Genomic DNA, 21,243 nt, shown 5'->3' on the forward strand with positions numbered 1-21,243 from the left:
TCATGACCTCTGTATAGCATTTTCTGTAGTCTTCTGAACCTTCCTGTTGAAACGTTTCTTCCTAGATTTTTGTTTTACTTCACCATTCTGGTTTTCCTTCTACCTTCCTTCTTTATTCTCTTACCCCACAAAAGTAGGATTACCTTCTTGCCCCAAGTTTTCTAATTAAGCAATCTTATTTATTTCTACAGCTTCAGTAACTATTTTAAGAACATAAGTTAGTATCATATAATGTAATGGTTTCAAATTTGTTTCAAGCACCTCTACTTATTTTCAAATGAAATCTTACATAATATTCCAGTTTTTGCAGCAGAAAAATTTGAGATGTTTGGGGAATTGGGATGGGGCCCAAAACTCAGGCAGCTTGGCCAGCTTCTTCCCTTTGATCCCTGAAGCACTTCCAAATAATCTTAATCTTGGGATTTGTAGTCCGGAGATCTGCCTGAGATTTCTCATCTGAACAAGTGTTAGGATTTTTGTGAGATTCTAAAGAAACTAATATACATGAAAGTACTTTATAAATGTCACTGTGCAAATACTATGACTGTTAAGTGTACATCATTTTTTCTCCCTCTTGAATTCAAGATCAGCATGTATAGTTGCCTGCTAGATATTTCTAAATGGATACCCTAATAGCTACTCAAAGTGAATATGTCTGATAAGGGATTAATGTTCAGAATATGTAAAGAACTCCTACAACTCAACAACAAAAAGCAAACAACCTGATTAAAAAATGGTCAAAGGACTTGAATAAACACTTCTACAAGGAAGATATGCAAATGGCCAATAAGCATGTGAAAAGATGCTCAACATCACTCCCTGATTATTAGGAAAATGCAAAAAACCACAATGGGACATCATATCCATTAGGATGACTGTTATAAAGAAAAAACCCCCAGAAAATAACAAGTGTTGGTAAGGATATGGTGAAATTGGAACCCTTGTGCATCACTAATGGGAATAAAAAATGGTGCAGCTTCTGTGGAAAATGTTATGGTAGTTCCTCAAAAAACTAAACATAAAATTACTGGATCCAGCAATTCCGCTTCTGGGTCTGTGGCCAAAAGAATTGAAAGCAGGAACTCGAACAGATATTTGTACACCCACATTATAGCAGCAGTAGTCACAATTGCCAAAAGGTGCAAGCAACCCAAGTGTCCAACGACAGATGAATGGATAGACAAAATTTAGTATATACATACAATTTACTATTATTCAGCCTTAAAAAGGAAGGAAATTCTGACACTTGGTACAACATGGATGAACCTTGAGGACATTATGCTAAGTGAAGTAAGCCAGACACAAAAGGTCAAAAATTATATGATTCCACTTATATGAGCTACCTAAAATAGGCAAATTCATAAGAGACAGAAAGTAAAATAGAGGTTACCAGAGGCTGGGGGGGAGAGGGGAATGGAAAGTTATTATTTAAGGGGTACACAGAGTTTTATTATGGGATAATGAAAAAGTTCTAGGGACTTCCCTGGTGGTGCAGTGGTTAAGAATCCGCCTGCCAATGCAGGGGACACAAGTTTGATCCCTGGTCCGGGAAGATCCCACATGCTGCGGAGCAGCTAAGCCCATGTGCCAAAACTACTGAGCCTGCGTTTTAGAGCCCGTGAGCCACAACTACTGAGCCTGCGTGCCACAACTACTGAAGCCCGCACACCTAGAGCCTGTGCTTCACAACAAGAGAAGACGCCGCAATGAGAAGTCCGCACACTGCAACGAAGGGTAGCCCCTGCTCGCCGCAACTAGAGAAAGCCTGTGTGCAGCAACGAAGACCCAGTGCAGCCAAAAATAAATAAAATAAAATAAATAAATTTATAAAAAAAGAAAAAGTTCTAGAGATGGATAATGGTGATGGTTGCACAGCAGTGTGAATGTACTTAATGCCACTGAACTGTACGCTTAAAATGGGTAAAGAGTACATCTTGTTTATATTTTACCACAAGAAAAAATGTTTTAAAAAAGGCTACATGTCATATGATTCAGTTTATATGGAATGTCCAGAATAGGCAAATCCTAAAGACAGAAAGTAGATTCGTGGTTTTCAGGACCTGGCGGTAGGGAAAGTAATTGCTAATGGGTATGGGGTTTCCTTTTTGGGTGATGAAATGTTCTAATATTAGATAATGGTGATGATTGCACAAATCTGTGAATATACTAAATACCACTGAATTGTACACTTTAAAAGAGTGAGTTTTGTGATATATGAATTACATCACAATAAAGCTGTTATTAAAAAAGCAAATATTCCAAATAGGAAAAAAAAACTTCAAAGACATTCTTTTTCTTAGGAAATGAGGTCTAAATTCCTAAGCCTTATTATTAGAGACTGGGGTTCAGATTTCAGTTCTGCTACTTTCTAGCTGTGTAACCTTGGATGACAAGTTACTTAACCCTTCTGTGCCTCAGTTTCTTTATCTCTAAAATGGAGACACCATCTCAGAATGTTTATATCATAGTTAAATGAGATAATGTATTCAAAGTCAACTTGGAGTTTCTGACACATTGTAGCGTAGTACTATGAATATTAATTCTCTTTGTTTTAACCTTCCCTGCCTCTTAATAGTCTATACATCTGTTCTTAAAAGTGCCTTTTCCTTATCTACTTAGTTGAAATTAAACCTTCCATTTTAGTCCTATGCATTATTCAGCAATTGTTTATTAAGTACATATTATGTGTTAGGCTCTTGTCTAGATGCTTGGAGATATGGCAGTGAATAAAAGAGAGTTCCCGCTTTCATGGAGCGTACATTTTAGTTAGGGGACAGACAGCACTTTCTACTTTCAGCTTGTGTTATAATTATTTATTATTAGGTATGATTTTCTCTTCCAGTCTGTAAGCACTTCTAGGGCAAGGACTGTATCCTACAATATATTCAGCATCCAGTACAATACCTAGTAGAATTCATAATGGACTTTTAAGAGGTCTTTGTGGAAATGAATTGAAACCATTATCTTTTTAATTTCTATGATTTTCATAATAGTGATTCCCAACATTGCTGCTTTATATTTTACTCACGTCACTTGAGGAACTTTGTTAAAATACATTCTGGGGCTCCACCCTTGTAAATTCTAGTTGACTAAAATTGGAATGGGGCTCAGGAATCTGTTTCTTTGACAAGCTCTCCAGGTTTAAATGTTTGGGATCCAGTATTCCATAGTACTTAGCACAGTGATTTACATGGAATATGCTTAGTAGATGTTGATTGAATTGCTCTATTGATTGATTTATACACTAGGTTTTTCCAAACCAGATTTGGAACTTGTGGGTCAAATTGAAAAAAATGGATAGAGTGGTTATAGGAAAGCATTATATGAAAAAGTCATTAATCTTAGCAGCACTGCATTTGCTATTAGGAAAACCACTAATATCTATCCATTGTTCTTTTTATTTATTTGAGTAATTTTTAAAAATAAATTTATTTTATTAATTTATTTTTGGCTGTGTTGGGTCTTCATTGCTGTGCATGGGCTTTCTCTAGTTGTGGTGAGCAGGGGCTGCTCTTTGTTGCGGTGCGCGGGCTTCTCATTGCGGTGGCTTCTCGTTGCAGAGCATGGGCCCAAGGAGTGTGGGCTTCAGTAGTTGTGGTGCATGGGCTCAGTAGTTGTGGCACACGGGTTTAGTTGCTCTGTGGCATGTGGGATCTTCCCGGACCAGGGCTTGAACCCGTGTTCCCTGCATTAGTAGCAGATTCTTAACCACTGCACCACCAGGGAAGTCCCTATCCTTTGTTCCTTTTATTTCTTTATTATTTTTTATTTATTAAAAAAAATTTTTTTTACATCTTTATTGGAGTTTAATTGCTTTACAATGGTGTGTTAGTTTCTGCTTTATAACAAAGTGAATCAGTTATACATATACATATATTCCCATATCTCTTCCCTTTTGCGTCTCCCTCCCTCCCGTCCTCCCTATCCCACCCCTCTAGGTGGTCACAAACCACCTAGCTGATCTCCCTGTGCTATGCGGCTGCTTCCCACTAGCTATCTATTTTACATTTGGTAGTGTATATATGTACATGCCACTCTCTCACTTTGTCCCAGCTTACCCTTCCCCCTCCACATATCCTCAAGTCCATTCTCTAGTAGGTCTGTGTCTTTATTCCTGTCTTACCCCTAGGTTCTTCATGACACTTTTTTTCTTATATTCCATATATATGTGTTAGCATACAGTATTTTTCTTTCTCTTTCTGACTTACTTCACTCTGTATGACACCCTCTAGATCCATCCACCTCACTGCAAATAACTCAATTTCATTTCTTTTTATGGCTGAGTAATATTCCATTGTATATATGTGCCACATCTTCTTTTTTTTTTATTTTTATTTTTTTTATTTTTTTATTTTTATTTTTTATTTTTTTTAACATCTTTATTGGAATATAATTGCTTTACAATGGTGTGTTAGTTTCTGCTTTATAACAAAGTGAATCAGTTATACATATACATATGTTCCCATATCTCTTCCCTCTTGCGTCTCCCTCCCTCCCACCCTCCCTATCCCACCCCTCCAGGCTGTCACAAAGCACCAAGCCAATATCCCTGTGCCATGTGGCTGCTTCCAACTAGCTATCTACCTTACTACGTTTGTTAGTGTGTATATGTCCATGACTCTCTCTCGCCCTGTCACAGCTCACCCTTCCCCCTCCCCATAACCTCAAGTCCGTTCTCTAGGAGGTCTGCGTCTTATTCCTGACTTACCCCTAGGTTCTTCATGACATTTTTTTTCTTAAATTCCATATATATGTGTTAGCATACGGTATTTGTCTTTTTCTTTCTGACTTACTTCACTCTGTATGACAGACTCTAGGTCTATCCACCTCATTACAAATAGCTCAATTTCGTTTCTTTTTATGGCTGAGTAATATTCCATTGTATATATGTGCCACATCTTCTTTATCCATTCATCCGATGATGGATACTTAGGTTGTTTCCATCTATCTCCTGGCTATAGTAAATAGAGCTGCAATGAACATTTTGGTACATGACTCTTTTTGAATTATGGTTTTCTCAGGGTATATGCCCAGTAGTGGGATTGCTGGGTCATATGGTAGTTCTATTTTTAGTTTTTTAAGGAACCTCCATACTGTTCTCCATAGTGGCTGTATCAATTCACATTCCCACCAGCAGTGCAAGAGTGTTCCCTTTTCTCCACACGCTCTCCAGCGTTTATTGTTTCTAGATTTTTTGATGATGGCCATTCTGACTGGTGTGAGATGATATCTCATTGTAGTTTTGATTTGCATTTCTCTAATGATTAATGATGTTGAGCATTCTTTCATGTGTTTGTTGGCAATCTGTATATCTTCTTTGGAGAAATGTCTATTTAGGTCTTCTGCCCATTTTTGGATTGGGTTGTTTGTTTTTTTGTTATTGAGCTGCATGTGCTGCTTGTAAATTTTGGAGATTAATCCTTTGTCAGTTGCAAATATTTTCTCCCATTCTGAGGGTTGTCTTTTCGTCTTGTTTATGGTTTCCTTTGCTGTGCAAAAGCTTTTAAGTTTCATTAGGTCCCATTTGTTTATTTTTGTTTTTATTTCCATTTCTCTAGGAAGTAGGTCAAAAAGGATCTTGCTGTGATTTATGTCATAGAGTGTTCTGCCTATGTTTTCCTCTAAGAGTTTATAGTTTCTGGCCTTATATTTAGGTCTTTAATCCATTTTGAGCTTATTTTTGTTTATGGTGTTAGGGAGTGTTCTAATCTCATACTTTTACATGTACCTGTCCAGTTTTCCCAGCACCACTTATTGAAGAGGCTGTCCTTTCTCCACTGTACATTCCTGCCTCCTTTATCAAAGATAAGGTGACCATATGTGCGTGGGTTTATCTCTGGGCTTTCTATCCTGTTCCATTGATCTATCTTTCTATTTTTGTGCCAGAACCATACTGTCTTGATTACTGTAGCTTCGTAGTATAGTGTGAAGTCAGGGAGCCTGATTCCTCCAGCTCCATTTTTTTGTTCTCAAGATTGCTTTGGCTATTCGGGGTCTTTTGTGTTTCCATACAAATTGTGAAATTTTTTGTTCTAGTTCTGTGAAAAATACCAGTGGTAGTTTGATAGGGATTGCATTGAATCTGTAGATTGCTTTGGGTAGTAGAGTCATTTTCACGATGTTGATTCTTCCAATCCAAGAACATGGTATATCTCTCCATCTATTTGTATCATCTTTAATTTCTTTCATCAGTGTATTATAATTTTTTGCATACAGGTCTTTTGTCTCCTTAGGTAGGTTTATTCCTAGATATTTTATTCTTTTTGTTGCAGTGGTAAATGAGAGTGTTTTCTTGATTTCACTTTCAGATTTTTCATCCTTAGTGTATAGGAATGCCAGAGATTTCTGTGCATTAATTTTGTATCCTGCTACTTTACCAAATTCATTGATTAGCTCTAGTAGTTTTCTGGTAGCATCTTTAGGATTCTCTATGTATAGTATCATGTCGTCTGCAAACAGTGACAGCTTTACTTCTTTTCCAATTTGGATTCCTTTTATTTCCTTTTCTTCTCTGATTGCTGTGGCTAAAACTTCCAAGACTCTGTTGAATAAGAGTGGTGAGAGTGGGCAACCTTGTCTTGTTCCTGATCTTAGTGGATATGCTTTCAGTTTTTCCAAAAAAGGGGAAATCGACAGTAACACATTCATACTAGGGGACTTTATTACCCCACTTTCACCAATGGACTGATCATCCAAAATGAAAATGAATAAAGAGACACAAGCTTTAAATGATACATTAAACAAGATGGACTTAATTGATATTTATAGGACATTCCATCCGAAAACAACAGAATACACATTTTTCTCAAGTGCTCATGGAACATTCTCCAGGATAGATCATATCTTGGGTCACAAATCAAGCCTTGTTAAATTTAAGAAAATTGAAATTGTATCAAGTATCTTTTCCGACCACAAGGCTATGAGACTAGATATCAATTACAGGAAAAGATCTGTAAAAAATACAAACACATGGAGGCTAAACAATACACTACTTAATAACGAAGTGATCACTGAAGAAATCAAAGAGGAAATCAAAAAATACGTAGAAACAAATGACAATGGAGACACGACGACCCAAAACCTATGGGATGCAGCAAAAGCAGTTCTGAGAGGGAAGTTTATAGCAATACAATCCTACCTTAAGAAACAGGAAACATCTCGAATAAACAACCTAACCTTGCACCTAAAGCAATTAGAGAAAGAAGAACAAAAAACCCCCAAAGTTAACAGAAGGGAAGAAATCATAAAGATCAGATCAGAAATAAATGAAAAAGAAATGAAGGAAACGATAGCAAAGATCAATAAAACTAAAAGCTGGTTCTTTGAGAAGATAAACAAAATTGATAAACCATTAGCCAGACTCATCAAGAAAAAAAGGGAGAAGACTCAATAGAATTAGAAATGAAAAAGGAGAAGTAACAACTGACACTACAGAAATACAAAAGATCATGAGAGATTACTACAAGCAACTCTATGCCAATAAAATGGACAACCTGAAAGAAATGGACAAATTCTTAGAAATGCACAACCTGCCAAGACTGAATCAGGAAGAATTAGAAAATATGAACAGACCAATCACAAGCACTGAAATTGAACCTGTGATTAAAAATCTTCCAACAAACAAAAGCCCAGGACCAGATGGCTTCACAGGCAAATTCTATCAGACATTTAGAGAAGAGCGAACACCTATCCTTCTCAAACTCTTCCAAAATATAGCAGAGGGAGGAATACTCCCAAACTGATTCTATGAGGCCACCATCACCCTGATACCAAAACCAGACAAGGATGTCACAAAGGAAGAAAACTACAGGCCTATATCACTGATGAACATCGATGCAAAAATCCTCAACAATATACTAGCAAAAAGAATCCAACAGCACATTAAAAGGATCATACACCATGATCAAGTGGGGTTTATTCCAGGAATGCAAGGATTCTTCAATATACGCAAATCAATCAATGTGATACACCATATTAACAAATTGAAGGAGAAAAACCATATGATCATCTCAATAGATGCAGAGAAAGCTTTTGACAAAATTCAGCACCCATTTATGATAAAAAACCCTCCAGAAAGTAGTCACAGAGGGAACTTTCCTCAACATAATAAAGGCCATATATGACAAACCCACAGCCAACATCATCCTTTGTACTTTTTAAATGCTAGTTCTTACCATAGTGTGTCCAAAATGATTCTCCACATTTTAATAGGTAGTACGTTTTTGAAAAAGCACTGGAAAAGTCTGAAAGGATTTACATCAAACTTATAGATAATCTCTGTGAAGAGAAAGGGGAATAGGGATGACCAAGCGGAAATTTAATCTGTATTGTTTTAATTATTTTATAGTGAGAACCTATTTACATATTCCTTATATAATAATGTAATTAAAATAAGTTAAAGACAATATGATTTATTCAGCTGCATTTTGGTCAGCATCTTTGTCTTTTAAGTTAACATGTGTTGGACAGATGTCATTTTACCTTTATAAACGTGATTTATTTTAGGGGTTCTTAACCTGGCACCTGTAAATGGCTTTCAGGGATCCAGGAACTCCTGAAATTATTTTCAGATTTTACAAATGCATATGGACATTTTGCAGAGAAGACAGTATATAACTTTCATTTGATACTCAAAGGGATCCGTAACTCAAATAAGTTCAGGAACCACTAATTTATGCAGAAGAATCTGCTTTATTTGATAAAAATCCTGCAATAAGTTCCTCTATTGCCTTTGAGCCTTGATATGTATAATATGGGTGGATGTGATTCATTAACCATTTTTATTCTACCCATTTCAGGTTATGAATAGGATAGTTACTTTATTTTCTTATAGGTTAACACAGATCTACTGTTTGCTATTTCTACTGAATATTTCAATTTTGTCATCTTTTATATATTCTGTTTTGCTACTTATCTAAATGCTGCTAAGTTCCTTTTTTTTTTTGTTTTAACAGAATGATGGCTTGACATTATTGTGCCATAGACAGCTAAGTTTTAATGATTTGCACTAGCTGAAATAATATCCTGTAAGGTTACTGAATAGAGTAGATCAGAGCTACCTCTTTATCGAATTTTCCTATGGAATCAGATTTTTTAGGTTATGTTTCCTGGGAAATAGACTCTGAGATGGAGATTTGCCTGCAGAAGGTTTATTGAGGAACAATACTTGTAATGGAGCGAGGGAAGCAAGATTAGGAGGGCAGAGAGATTGAACCGATGCAGTTGCAACTGAGACTTTAGTCAGTCCTTTTGGGAACTCTGGAGCTTGGATGACACTTCAGAGCTGTCTGGAGTTAGATGTGGGCTGACCTGACGGTGTAACCTTGGGTGGCGTAGTTTCTTTCTGTGGAAGAGATGGAACTACACAGTTCTCCTTCCCAGTTGCAGAAGGTGCTTTAAGCAGATGGCTTTCAACTGTCAGCTGGTTCAGGGTCTGCCTCAGCTACAGAGAGCTGCTTCACCTGAGGTCACAGTCTTCTAGGGGCAGCTTGCAAACGGCTGAGCAAGGTGCGGGTATAAAGGTCTAGCTATTTTTGACAGGCAGTTCTTGCTCCAGGGAACTGTACCTGGTTGTCAGGCCTGCATTACAGTTTGACTTCTTCCTCTTCTCAGTCCTGCTTCTGTTGCCTTTCCTTCACAGGTATTGATTTCTAATAAGCATCTTGCATCCCAAATTCCCTCTCAGTGTGTGCTTTCAGAGAACGCAACCCATGATACTTTGGTTGAGGGCAGTTTGTGGAGGAGGACTTGGCTGTGAGCTACTAGCAGCCAACTCTCCTGGCAGTTAGAGGAATGAATGCCTTGGTCTTGAAGGGAGTATCTGGTCACTGTATTCCTTGTGCCTCTTGGATTCATTTCATATAGTAATTTCACCCCATGTGGAAACAAATTCTCCAACATTCTGTTTGGTCTCTTATAAAATGTGGGGAATTTACAAGAGTGAGATTAGCAGATGAATTACAACCTCTTCCACTACAGCTAGTCTCCAGATAACAACTGATATTCACTGTCTCCCTCCACTAATTTCCAGTCTAGATTCTTGGCTAGCATCTCTTCCTGTCTAGGTGGCTTACCAGATGGGGTGACTGTCATGACTGAGGAGTCTAAGCCTAGTTACCATGCCCTTTTTAGGTCTTGGCCACTATACTTGTTCATTTACTGTCAACATTGGGCAAGGGGGAGTATCAAGAGATGCTCCAGTGATAACCTTGATGCTAAATGTCATGTACTTCCTGATCTTACTTTTCTTTGTGTTGGTAAATCTGCTTAATTTCATAAACACCATATGTTGCTAATGTAGCACATTATATTTATGCGACATTAAAATCAGATCTATTATGTGGGTTTTAAAGATCAAATATAACCTTGTTGAATCTGCTTTATTAATGTTTCTTTGATACATTATGGGAATGATTATTGCAGAAGTTTGTAGATTTTCACCTCTTGTGTTGTCCCTTGCAAATATTATTAATATATCATCAGGATAATTAGCAACAAAAGAAGTTACTTATCCAAAATCTTATGTTTTTACTTGTAGTATTTTAGTATAGTTTTATTTAGAACTTTAGTTAGTAGTGAGTAGTTTTTTTAGCACTTTCTCCCCATTACCTATTCACTTAGAGATTAGAACTGAAAAAATGAGAAGGAGTTGGATTTTAACTTACTGCAGTTATATAGCCATGTGATAATTATGTCATTTAGCAAACCATCAAGACAAGTTAGCATTGCTGGGAGGTTTTAGTAAGGAACCTTCCTTCTGCTCTGAAGCCAAGGCTGCTTGATGAGGCCTTGAAGGTGAGAGTGTTGGCAGTGTCCCTGAAGAGACTTAGTGTTTTGGAAATGGGGGGCTCTCTTAGCAGACTTCCTTCCTTCCTTCCTTCCTTCCTTCCATCCTTTCTTCCTTCCTTCCTTCCTTCCTTCCTCCCTCCCTCCCTCCCTCCCTCCCCTCCTTCCGTTTTTGCTTAACACTTTTGGTAAGATATAATTCACATACCATACAACTCACCCATTTAAGGTGTATATTCACAGATATGGGTAGCCATCACCACAGTCAATTTTAGAACATTTTTATCATCTTAAAAGAAACCCTAGGGGACTTCCCTGATGGTCCAGTGGTAAAGAATCTGCCTTACAATGCAGGGGACGTGGGTTTGATCCCTGGTCAGGGAACTAAGATCCCACATGCTGCGGGACAACTAAGCCTGCAAGCCACAACTGCTGAGGTTGTGCACCTCAACTAGAGAGCCTGTGTGCTGCAAACTACAGAGCCCATGCTCTCTGGAACCCGTGTGCCGCAACTACAGAGCCCACGCACCCTGGAGCCTGCATGCCACAAGTAGAGAAGAAAACCTGCACGCCACAGCTAGAGAGAAGCCTGCGCACCACAACGAAGAGCCCGCATGCCGCAAGGAAAGATCCCATATGCCTCAACGAAGATCCCCTGTGCCGCAACTAAGACCCGACACAGCCAAAAATAAATAAAATAAATAAATAAATAATAAATCTTAAAAAATAAAAAAAGAAACTCTATACCCTTTAATAGAACTACCCAATCCTATCATCCCCTCTAACCCTAAGCAACCACTAATTTCTGTCTCTATGCCTATTCTGGACATTGCAGATAAATGGAATCATATAACATGTAATCTTTTGTGACTGGCTTCTTTCACTTAGCATAATTTTTCAAGGTTCATCTGTGTTGTTGCACACATCAGTACTCCATTCCTTGTTATGGCTGAATACTACTCCATTGTATGTATATACTACATTTTGTTTATCCATTCCTTAGTTGTTGGGCTTTAGTGTAGTTTCCCTTTTGGTTAAGAATAATGCTGCGATGAACATTCATGTACAAACTTTTGTGTGGACATATGTTTTCATTTCTTTTGGAAATAGAATTGCTGGGTCATATGATAACTCTATGTTTAACTTTTTGAGGAACTGCCAAACTATTTTTCAAAGTGGCTACACCCTTTTATAATCCCCCCAGCAATGTATAAGGATTTCAATTTCTCTGCGTGCTTGCCAACAGTTGTTATTACCTATCTTTTTTATTATTGCCATCCTAGTGGGAGTGAAGAAGTATTTCATTATGGTTGATTTTGATTTGCAATTCTCTGATGACTAATGATATTGAGCATCTTTTCATGTGCTTATTGGTCATTTATATATCTTCTTTGGAGAAATGACTATTCATATCCTTTGCCCATTTTTAAGTTGGGCTGTCTTTTTATTGCTGAGCTGTAAGTGTTCTTTATTTATTCTAGATAGTAGTCTCTTATCATGTTTATGATTTGCAAACATATTCTTACACTTTGTGGACTGTCTTTTCACTTTATTGGTCATATCCTTTGAAGCACAGAAGTTTTTAGTTTTGATGAAGTACAGTTTATTTTTTTCTTTGTTGCTTGTTTTCTTGATAACATTTCTAAGGAAACATTGCCTAGCACAACAACATGAAGATTTATTCCTATGTTTTCTTCTATGAGTTTTATAGTTTTAGCTCTTCTACTTCTATGTTCCATTTTGAGTTGATTTTTGTATATGGTATCAGAAATGTCTTCAACTTCATTCTTTTGCATGTCACTATCCAGTTGTCCCAGCATAATTTGTTTAAATGACTATTCTTTCCCCAGTGAATGGTCTTGGCACTCTTGTTGCAAGTTAATTGAAAATTAATTAAATTTATTTCTGGACTCTCAGTTCTGTTCCATCGATCTATATGTGTGTCCTTATGTCAATATCACACTATTTTGATTTGTATTGCTTTGTAGTAAGTTTTGAAATTGGAAAGTGTGAAATTGGAAAGTGTGAGTTTTGAACTTTGTTCTTTTATTTCTTTGTTTTCCCAGCTTTACTGAGATAATTGACATAACATTACGCAAGTTTAAGGTATACGATGTGATGATTTGATACATGTATATATTGTGAAGTGTTTACCACATTAAGGTTAGTTAACACATCCTTCACCTCACATAATTACCATTTTGTTGCTTTTATGTTGAAAATGTTAAAGCCCTTTCTCACAGCAACTTTCTTTCTTTTTTTTACATCTTTATTGGAGTATAATTGCTTTACAATGATGTGTTAGTTTCTGCTTTATAAGAAAGTGAATCAGCTATACATACACATATATCCCCATATCCCCTCTCTCTTGCGTTTCCCTCTCACCCTCCCTATCCCACCACTCCAGGTGGTTACAAAGCACGGAGCTGATCTCCCTGTGCTTCCCACTAGCTATTTTACATTTGGTAGTGTATATATGTCCATGCCACTCTCTCACTTCGTCCCAGCTTACCCTTCCCCCTCCCTGTGTCCTCAAGTCCATTCTCTACGTCTGTGTAGAGAATGTCCTGCCCCTAGGTTCCTCATGTCCTTTTTTTTTTTTTTAAGATTCCATATATATGTGTTAGCGTATGGTATTTTTCTCTTTCTGACTTACTTCACTCTGTATGACAGACTCTAGGTCTATCCACCTCACTATAAATAACTCAATTTTGTTTCTTTTTATGACTGAGTAATATTCAGTCATAAATATGTAATATTCATAATACTCATAAATATGAGTAATATGTACAATATTCTATTGTACATATGTGCCACATCTTCTTTATCCATTCTTTGTCCAATTGATGGACAATTAGGTTGCTTCCATGTCCTGGCTATTGTAAATAGAGCTGCAATGAACATTGTGGTACGTGCAACTTTCAAGTATATAGTACAGTATTGTTAACTATAGTCATCATGCTGCACATTAGATTCCTGGAACTTACTCACCTTATAACTGAAAGTTTGACTAACATATCCCCTTTTCCCCCACCACTCAGCCCTTGGCAACCACCATTCTATTCTCTGTTTCTATGAGTTTGATGTTTTTAGATTCCACATATAAATGAGATCATACAGTATTTGTCTTTTTCTGTCTGACTTATTTCACTTAGCATAATGCCCTCAAGGTCCATCCATGTTGTCACAAATGGCAGGATTTCCTTCTTTTTTATGACTGAATAATACACAGACACACACACACACACACACACACCCCACATTTTCCTTATCTGTTCATCCCTTGATGGACACTTAGGTTGTTTCCATGTCTTGGCTATTATAAATAATGCTGCAGTAAACATGGGAGTGCTGGTATCTCTTCGAGATAGTGATTTCACTCCTTTAAATATGTACCCAGAAGTGGGATTGCTGGATCATATGGTAGTTCAGATTTTAATTTTTTGAGGAACTTTCATATTGTTTTCCCATAGTGGCTATACCAGTTTACATTCCTGCCAACAGTGCACCATGGTTCCCTTTTCTCCACATCCTGGACAGCATTTGTTATCTCTTCTTTTGATAATAGCCATTCTAACAGGTGGGAGGTGATATCTCATTGTGGTTTTGATTTGCATTTCCCTGATGACATTGAACACCTTTTCATGTACTTGTTGGCCATTTATATGTCTTCTTTAGAAAAATGTTTATTCGAGTCCTCCACCCATTTTTTAATCAGACTGTTTGTATTTTTGCTATTGAGTTGTATTAGTTCCTTACACATTTTGGATATTAACCCCTTATCCAATATATGGTTTACAAATATTTTCTCCCATTCCATAGTTTTCCTTTTCATTTTGTTGATTATTTCTTTAGCTGTACAGAAGGTTTTTAGTTTGGTGTAGTCCCACTTGTTTATTTTTGCTTTTGTTGTTTGTGCTTTTGGTGTCATATCCAAAAAATCATTGCCAAGACTCAGGTCAAGGAGCCTTTCCCCTATATTTTCATCTAGGAGTTTTACAGTTTTAGGTCTTAAGTTTAATTCTTTTTTTTTTTAAATTAAAAAAATTTATTTTTTTATTTATTTTTGGCTGCGATGGGTCTTCATTGCTGTGCGTGGGCTTTCTCTAGTTGCGGCAAGCAGGGGCTACTCTTTGTTGTGGTGTGCTGGCTTCTCATTGTGGTGGCTCCTTTTGTTGCAGAGCACGGGCTCTAGGCACGCAGGCTTCAGTAGTTGTGGCACGTGGGCTCAGTAGTTGTGGCTCCCAGGCTCTAGAGCACAGGCTCAGTAGTTGTGGCGCACAGGTTTAGTTGCTCTGCGGCATATGGGATCTTCCTGGACCAGGGCTCGAACCCGTGTCCCCTGCATTGGCAGGCAGATTCTTAAGTTTAATTCTTTTTGAGTTAATTTTTGTGAGTGGTATAAGATAGGGGTTCAGTTTTTCTTTTGCATGTGGATATCCAGTTTTCCCAACACCATTTATTGAAGAAACTATCAGTAAATATAAACGATTTTTCCCATTGAGTTTTCTTGGCTCCCTTGTCAGATATCAATATTAGTTGACCATATATGCATGGGTTTTTGATTTTCTGGACTTTTGATTTCCATTGGTCTGTAGGTCTGTTTTTATGCCACTACCATATTGTTTTGATTACTATTGTTCTTCTTTTTCAAGATTGTTTTGGCTATTCTGGTTCCCTTGAGTTTCTGTACGAATTTTAGGATCAGCTTGTCAATTTTTGCAAAAAAGCCAGCTGCGATTTTGATAGGGATTGCATTGAATTTGTAGGTTAATTTGTACAAATCAGTATCGCCATTTGTATTAGTTTTCTATTGCTGCTGTAACAAGCACCACGAACTTGGTGGCTTAAAACAACACATATTTAATATCTTATAGTTCTGGTAGTCAGAAATCTGAAATGGGTCTTTCTGGGCAAAACTCAAGTTGTTGGCAGAGCTTTGTTCCATCTGGAGGTTCTAGGGGAAAATCTCTTTCCATGCCTTTTTCCAGCTTCTGGAAGCCACATCTACATTTTGTGTCTCATGGCTCCTTCCTCCATTTTCATAGCCTATCACTCCAACCTCTGCTTCCATTGTCACATTTTCTCTCTCTGACTTTAAGCCCCTTGCCTCCCTCTTTTTTTAAAAATTAATTAATTAATTAATTTTTGGCTGCGTTGGGTCTTTGTTGCTGCATGTGGGCTTTGTCTAGTTGCGGTGAGCGGGGATACTCTTCATTGCAGTGTGCATGCTTCTCATTGTGGTGGCTTCTCTTGTTGCAGAGCACGGGCTCCAGGGCCTGCAGGCTTCAGTAGTTGCAGCCAGTGGGCTCAGTAGTTGTGGCTCATGGGCTCTAGGGCATGCAGGCTTCAGTAGTTATGGCACATGGGCTCAGTAGTTGCGGCTTACTGGCTCTAGAGAGCAGGCTCAGTAGTTGTGATGCATGGGCTTAGTTGCTTCTTGGCATGTGGGATCTTGCTGGACCAGGGCTCAAACCTGTGTCCCCTGCATTGACAGGCGGATTCTTAACCACTGTGCCACCAGGTCCCCTTGCCTCCCTCTTATAAAGGACCCTGTGATTACATTGGGCTCATTCATATAATCGAGGGAATCTCTATATCGCAAGAACCTTGATTTAATTACATCTGCAAAGTCTCTTTTGCCAAGTTCAGAGAATCAGGATGAGGACTTTCTTTTAGGGGGGGCATTATTTTGTCTATCGTACCATTTTAACAATATCTTGGGGTATTTTCCTATTTATTACATCCTCTTTAATTTCTTTCAACAATATTTTGTAGTTTTCTAAGTACAAATTGTCTACTTGTTTGGTTGATACTCCTAAGTATTCATTTATATACTATCATAAATGGAATTGTTTTCTGAATTTCATTTCCAGACAGTTCATTTCTACTGTATTTATATACAATTGATTTTCATATATCAATCTTGTACCTCTTTGTTGAACTCATTTATTAGTTCTGTCAATAGAGATAATTTTTCTTCTTCCTTTCCAATCTGGAACCTGTGGTCCTTATTTTTGCAAGTCACAAAACTCAGTGTTGTTTGTGCCATAGAATGTACTGGACTAAGGGAGATTTCCTGCTTTTCATTGAACTTGGAAAGGCTTTTTAATGTGTGATTAAATTATGTTATTAGAGAATGCAATCCTAGGGAAGCAAGAGTGAAAGTAAAGGGAGTGAGACAGGAAATGAGGGAGAAGTAATATAAAGGTGTGTATAGAGCCGGTTACCATTTGGTATCAAGTGGCAACTGATTGCTCAATCTCCCTGAATTGCCATATAGAAAAGGGATGGAGAATATCCTCTGGCTCCCATTTCGCATTTAACAAGTTCAGAACTGGGAAATATTTTGCTATTAAAGGTATATTTTGCATATCCTTCTCTAACTTTAACCATTATTGATTTTACAGTTTGGGTTGTAGGGACTGTAGGATTATAGGAATTTCGCTATTGCTGTTGCTGTTCTGCATAGCCTCCAAACTTAAATACTTCAAATTCCCTGGGTATGTGATGTGGTTTTTTTCAGTTACAAGATGAGAAAAAGGGATTGGCCATAGTTCATAGCCTTGTTATAATCTGTGACAACACTTAATGGCTGGAAGCATGAAATAAAGTAAGAACAAAGATTAAGTACATTTAAGAAAAACGTTTTTTTCTTTTTCGGTATCATATTCTTTTCTCTTTCCTATTATTTTTCTGTACTATTTATTTTCTATTTTCAAGATAGGTTTTGGGAGCATAAGGAGTCGTAGTATAGCAAAATAGCTAATTGTAAGATATAATAAAATACTTGCTCTTCCTCTTTCCTCTTCTCTCTAGTCTCTGAACCCTTAACCTTTTCTCTCTTCTGCCTTACTTTCCTGAAAAATTCAGTCCAAACCTTCGTGAAGCAAGAGAGAAAAGGAAGTTAGACAGGGAAAGAGGGAACAAAGCAGCACCAAGTGGCAGCAGCCTAAAAGGGAGTGTTAGAGCCCAGCAACTTAGATGGCCCATAGATTATTTGGGAATCCAAAAACGTCAGACTCATAGAACCGGAGAGTAGAATGGTGGTTGCCAGGGGCTAGGGAGTGAGGGAGCAGGGAGATGTTGGTCAAGGGGTACAAACTTTCAGTTGTAAGATGAATAAGTTTTAAGGATCTAATATATAACATAATGATTATAGTTAATAATACTGTATTGTATACTGGAATTTGCTAAGAGAGTAGATCTTAAGTGTCCTTACCATACATACACATACACACACAGACACAAATGGTACTATGTGAAGTGATGGATATGTTAATTAACTTGATTGTGGTAAGCATTTCACGATGTATATGTATATTAGATCATCACATTGTATAACTTAAAAAATCGTGTTGTACAACCTAAATATATACAATTTTTATTTGTCAATCATACTTCAATGAAGTTGGAAAAAAATTAGAAAGTATTCCCCCTTCCAAAAAATTATTTGAATTGTACTTGCACTTATTTTGCAAGTTTGAGATTATTTCAAAATAAAAGGAATATATAACGATATTTAATCTCATATGAACTTTATTTAATAATGAGTGCTTCCATATTACCTATTTACTTTGAGCTGTTTAAGAGAATATTTTTTGTTTCTTAGCTTAACATTAAAGTTAAAGTTATTTGGATAATTGAGTCATTTTTAATATTTTAGTTTTTTTTGAAGACCACAGAAAAAAGCAATTGCCTTTTTTTCTATGTTTGGGAAATAAATCTACCTGTAGAAAAATAGGAAAAAAACAAAAACAAACAAACAGAACAGCAGAAGGTGACAGTAGGAAATGTACCAGAAAAAGAAAGAGATTATCACATTAACTGTAAATGAGGTAAATTTTTGAAATGAAAAAGTGCACTTTTCAGTTTCCTGGGCATTGGTGATGTTGAATTGTAGTTAGATGCATAAGCCCAAAGGGGCTAATATGCATAAAAGTCATAGGCAAGGTATAGCTGCCTCCAAGAGCAAAGTATATAATGCTTGACCCTTAGTAACTTCTCAGTTCTTTCTCTCTCATTTGTCAAACTACAGGACAATTAAATATACCCTGATAATATAGGCAAATAGTAAACTGGGTAGAGGTGTTTGATATTTAAAATAATCCAAATATTACTAATATTACCAAACCACCTGCCACTAAAAAAAATAATAATTCTAACCAACAATGGAACAAAACTGTCCACATTTTCACACAATTCCACCCTTCAAAAATATAAAGAAAAGTACATGGTTTTAGCTATTTAATATAAATAAGAAAAATCTTGTTTCCTTTGGCATCTTTAGAAAGTAACTAAACTACAACAAAAGGAGGTGATTGTATAAAGAAATTTATACTGAAGCAAACATATAGGGGAAAAACCCAGCAACCTGTGTTTAGTATGCAATAAAATCAACTACAAGAGTTTATTATTCACTAGGAAAGCCTTACAAGTTTTTGGAAGAACCGCCACATCTTAACATTACAATATATTTAATAATGGTTCTTTTATTGCTTCTAAGATTATTGAGAAGTCAAATGAAGTTATGCTGAATTTATGGTTCAAAACTATTTTCCAAACACTTCACCATTATAATTTAGGATAAGTAACGCTTGAAGAAAGCAAGCCTTTTATAATATGACTTTCAATATATAGCCTTACTTTAATTCATTCTGATTCCATTACATTTTTGTTATTTTTCCATTGGCCGTGAATATTTAATAAGAACTGTGTTTCTATGTATAGAACAGCCTACACAAATCCATTTCACCCTTCATAAAATGGTCACATTAGTGTTTGAGCTTGCAAAACTAATAATTTTCAAACTTTTGAACTTAGAATGAAATGTTTAGAAAGTCTGACTATGTACAAGAGAAGGTAAAGTTTTCAATTCTCATATTATCAGAAACATCATAAAGAAAGCTAGATTTATAACACACTTCTATTCCTATGTGCATTCCATTCCTATGTGCATTTGAAGTATGTAGAGTAAAATACCAACACAGCTTGTGTCAATAGGGGGAAATGCAAGCAAGAGTGACTTTTAAAGGATCCAGGGGGCTTCCCTGGTGGCGCAGTGGTTGTGGGTCTGCATGCAGATGCAGGGGACATGGGTTCGTGCCCCGGTCCGGGAAGATCCCACATGTCGCGGAGTGGCTGGGCCTGTGAGCCATGGCCGCTGGGCCTGCGCGTCCGGAGCCTGTGCTCCGCAACGGGAGAGGCCACAACAGTGAGAGGCCTGCGTACCGCAAAAAAAAAAACAACAAAAAAAACTGCAGACAGTTGTACCTAAGAAGTTAGGTACAAGCATGCAAGTAAATTCACAGCCACAGAGGATCCATGTTAAAAACAGTTAAGGTAGCTGTGATGCAACACCAATAATTTGAATGGCCCTGACACACTCAAAATATTATCTTAATTATTCAACGAAATCCTGAAGCAAACTCTTGCTAGTCTTGGTACACTGCTAAACACTAAAGTAACATGTTCTTTCCATGGTTTTAGCTTAGCTCAAAGAATTTTTACACTATTAAATAAGAAAAAAAAGTATTTCCCCTTTTAAAATTTACAGACGTTTAGTTAGCTTTATTTACAGAGCAGGGATTTTTTTCAGTCTCCAGTGGTGCCTAGAAAACATCATTAGGCAAGAATGCCAGTTTAAAAGAAATCTACGCAGAATCCTAAAAATAACAGATGTTGATGCTCCTCAAGAAGGGGCAAGCTTGACTATATCAGCAGCTCTATGTCTCAGTTACTACTCAGAAGCAATTCTGTTGCAGTCTCTACATCTCATGATTCTGAAGACAAGGCCACTATTACCGCATTCCTATCAAAGCCCATAGCACATAGATTTTCTATTTTTTTGGTGTATTCTGGACTAGAAACTGGTGCTCCAGCATACACATGTGCCCAAAGTCGAGGTGTCTATTTGAACATTTCGGAATTTTGTTTGTACTGATTTGCTACTACTGCATCTTGTGGATCATCTGGTTCTGCAGCTGCCAGTAGTGCTTGCAATGACAATAATACTGTGCGGAGAGTCATTGCTGCTGCTCATTGATCTTTCAGGATATCCAAACAAATAGCCCCTGTGATGGAACTAATATTAGGATGCCATATTTTAGTGATAAACCTGATCTTAGGGGGATTAATTGGATATGTTTCAGGTATTTTAATCTCCAGTTGATATCTTCCTCCTTCATATGGTGTGTCTGGAGGTCCTGCTATTTCTCCTCTTAATTCTGTAAAATTCTCATCTACAAGATCTACTTTAATTTGATTTTTGCTCGTAAAGATCCTGACTTGATTAAAAGGATATTAATATCCACAGCTCTCTGTGGTTGATGAGGGACTGTTGCCTAATTTGTCATCTTTGTACATTTCTTCTCAATTCTTGTAGAAGAGCAAGGGGATAGGATTAGGACTGCCTCTGTTCCCGACAAATATTAATGGACTGTAAGCTCTTATCCCCAT

At 37.1% G+C, this 21,243-nt stretch overlaps 1 protein-coding gene and 1 pseudogene across 1 annotated transcript in view; one reads left to right on the forward strand and one right to left on the reverse strand.

Moving 5' to 3' along the window:
* The window catches only part of ZSWIM5 (zinc finger SWIM-type containing 5), a 262,178-nt gene that overhangs the window by 12,720 nt on the left and 228,215 nt on the right, over positions 1 to 21,243 (forward strand). The window lies entirely within an intron of this gene.
* LOC132516227 (ubiquitin-conjugating enzyme E2 K-like) lies at positions 20,363 to 21,054 on the reverse strand (annotated as a pseudogene).

This window comes from Lagenorhynchus albirostris, chromosome 2 (genome assembly GCF_949774975.1).
Source record: "Lagenorhynchus albirostris chromosome 2, mLagAlb1.1, whole genome shotgun sequence".
In the NCBI taxonomy this organism is placed as follows: Eukaryota; Metazoa; Chordata; class Mammalia; order Artiodactyla; family Delphinidae; genus Lagenorhynchus; species Lagenorhynchus albirostris.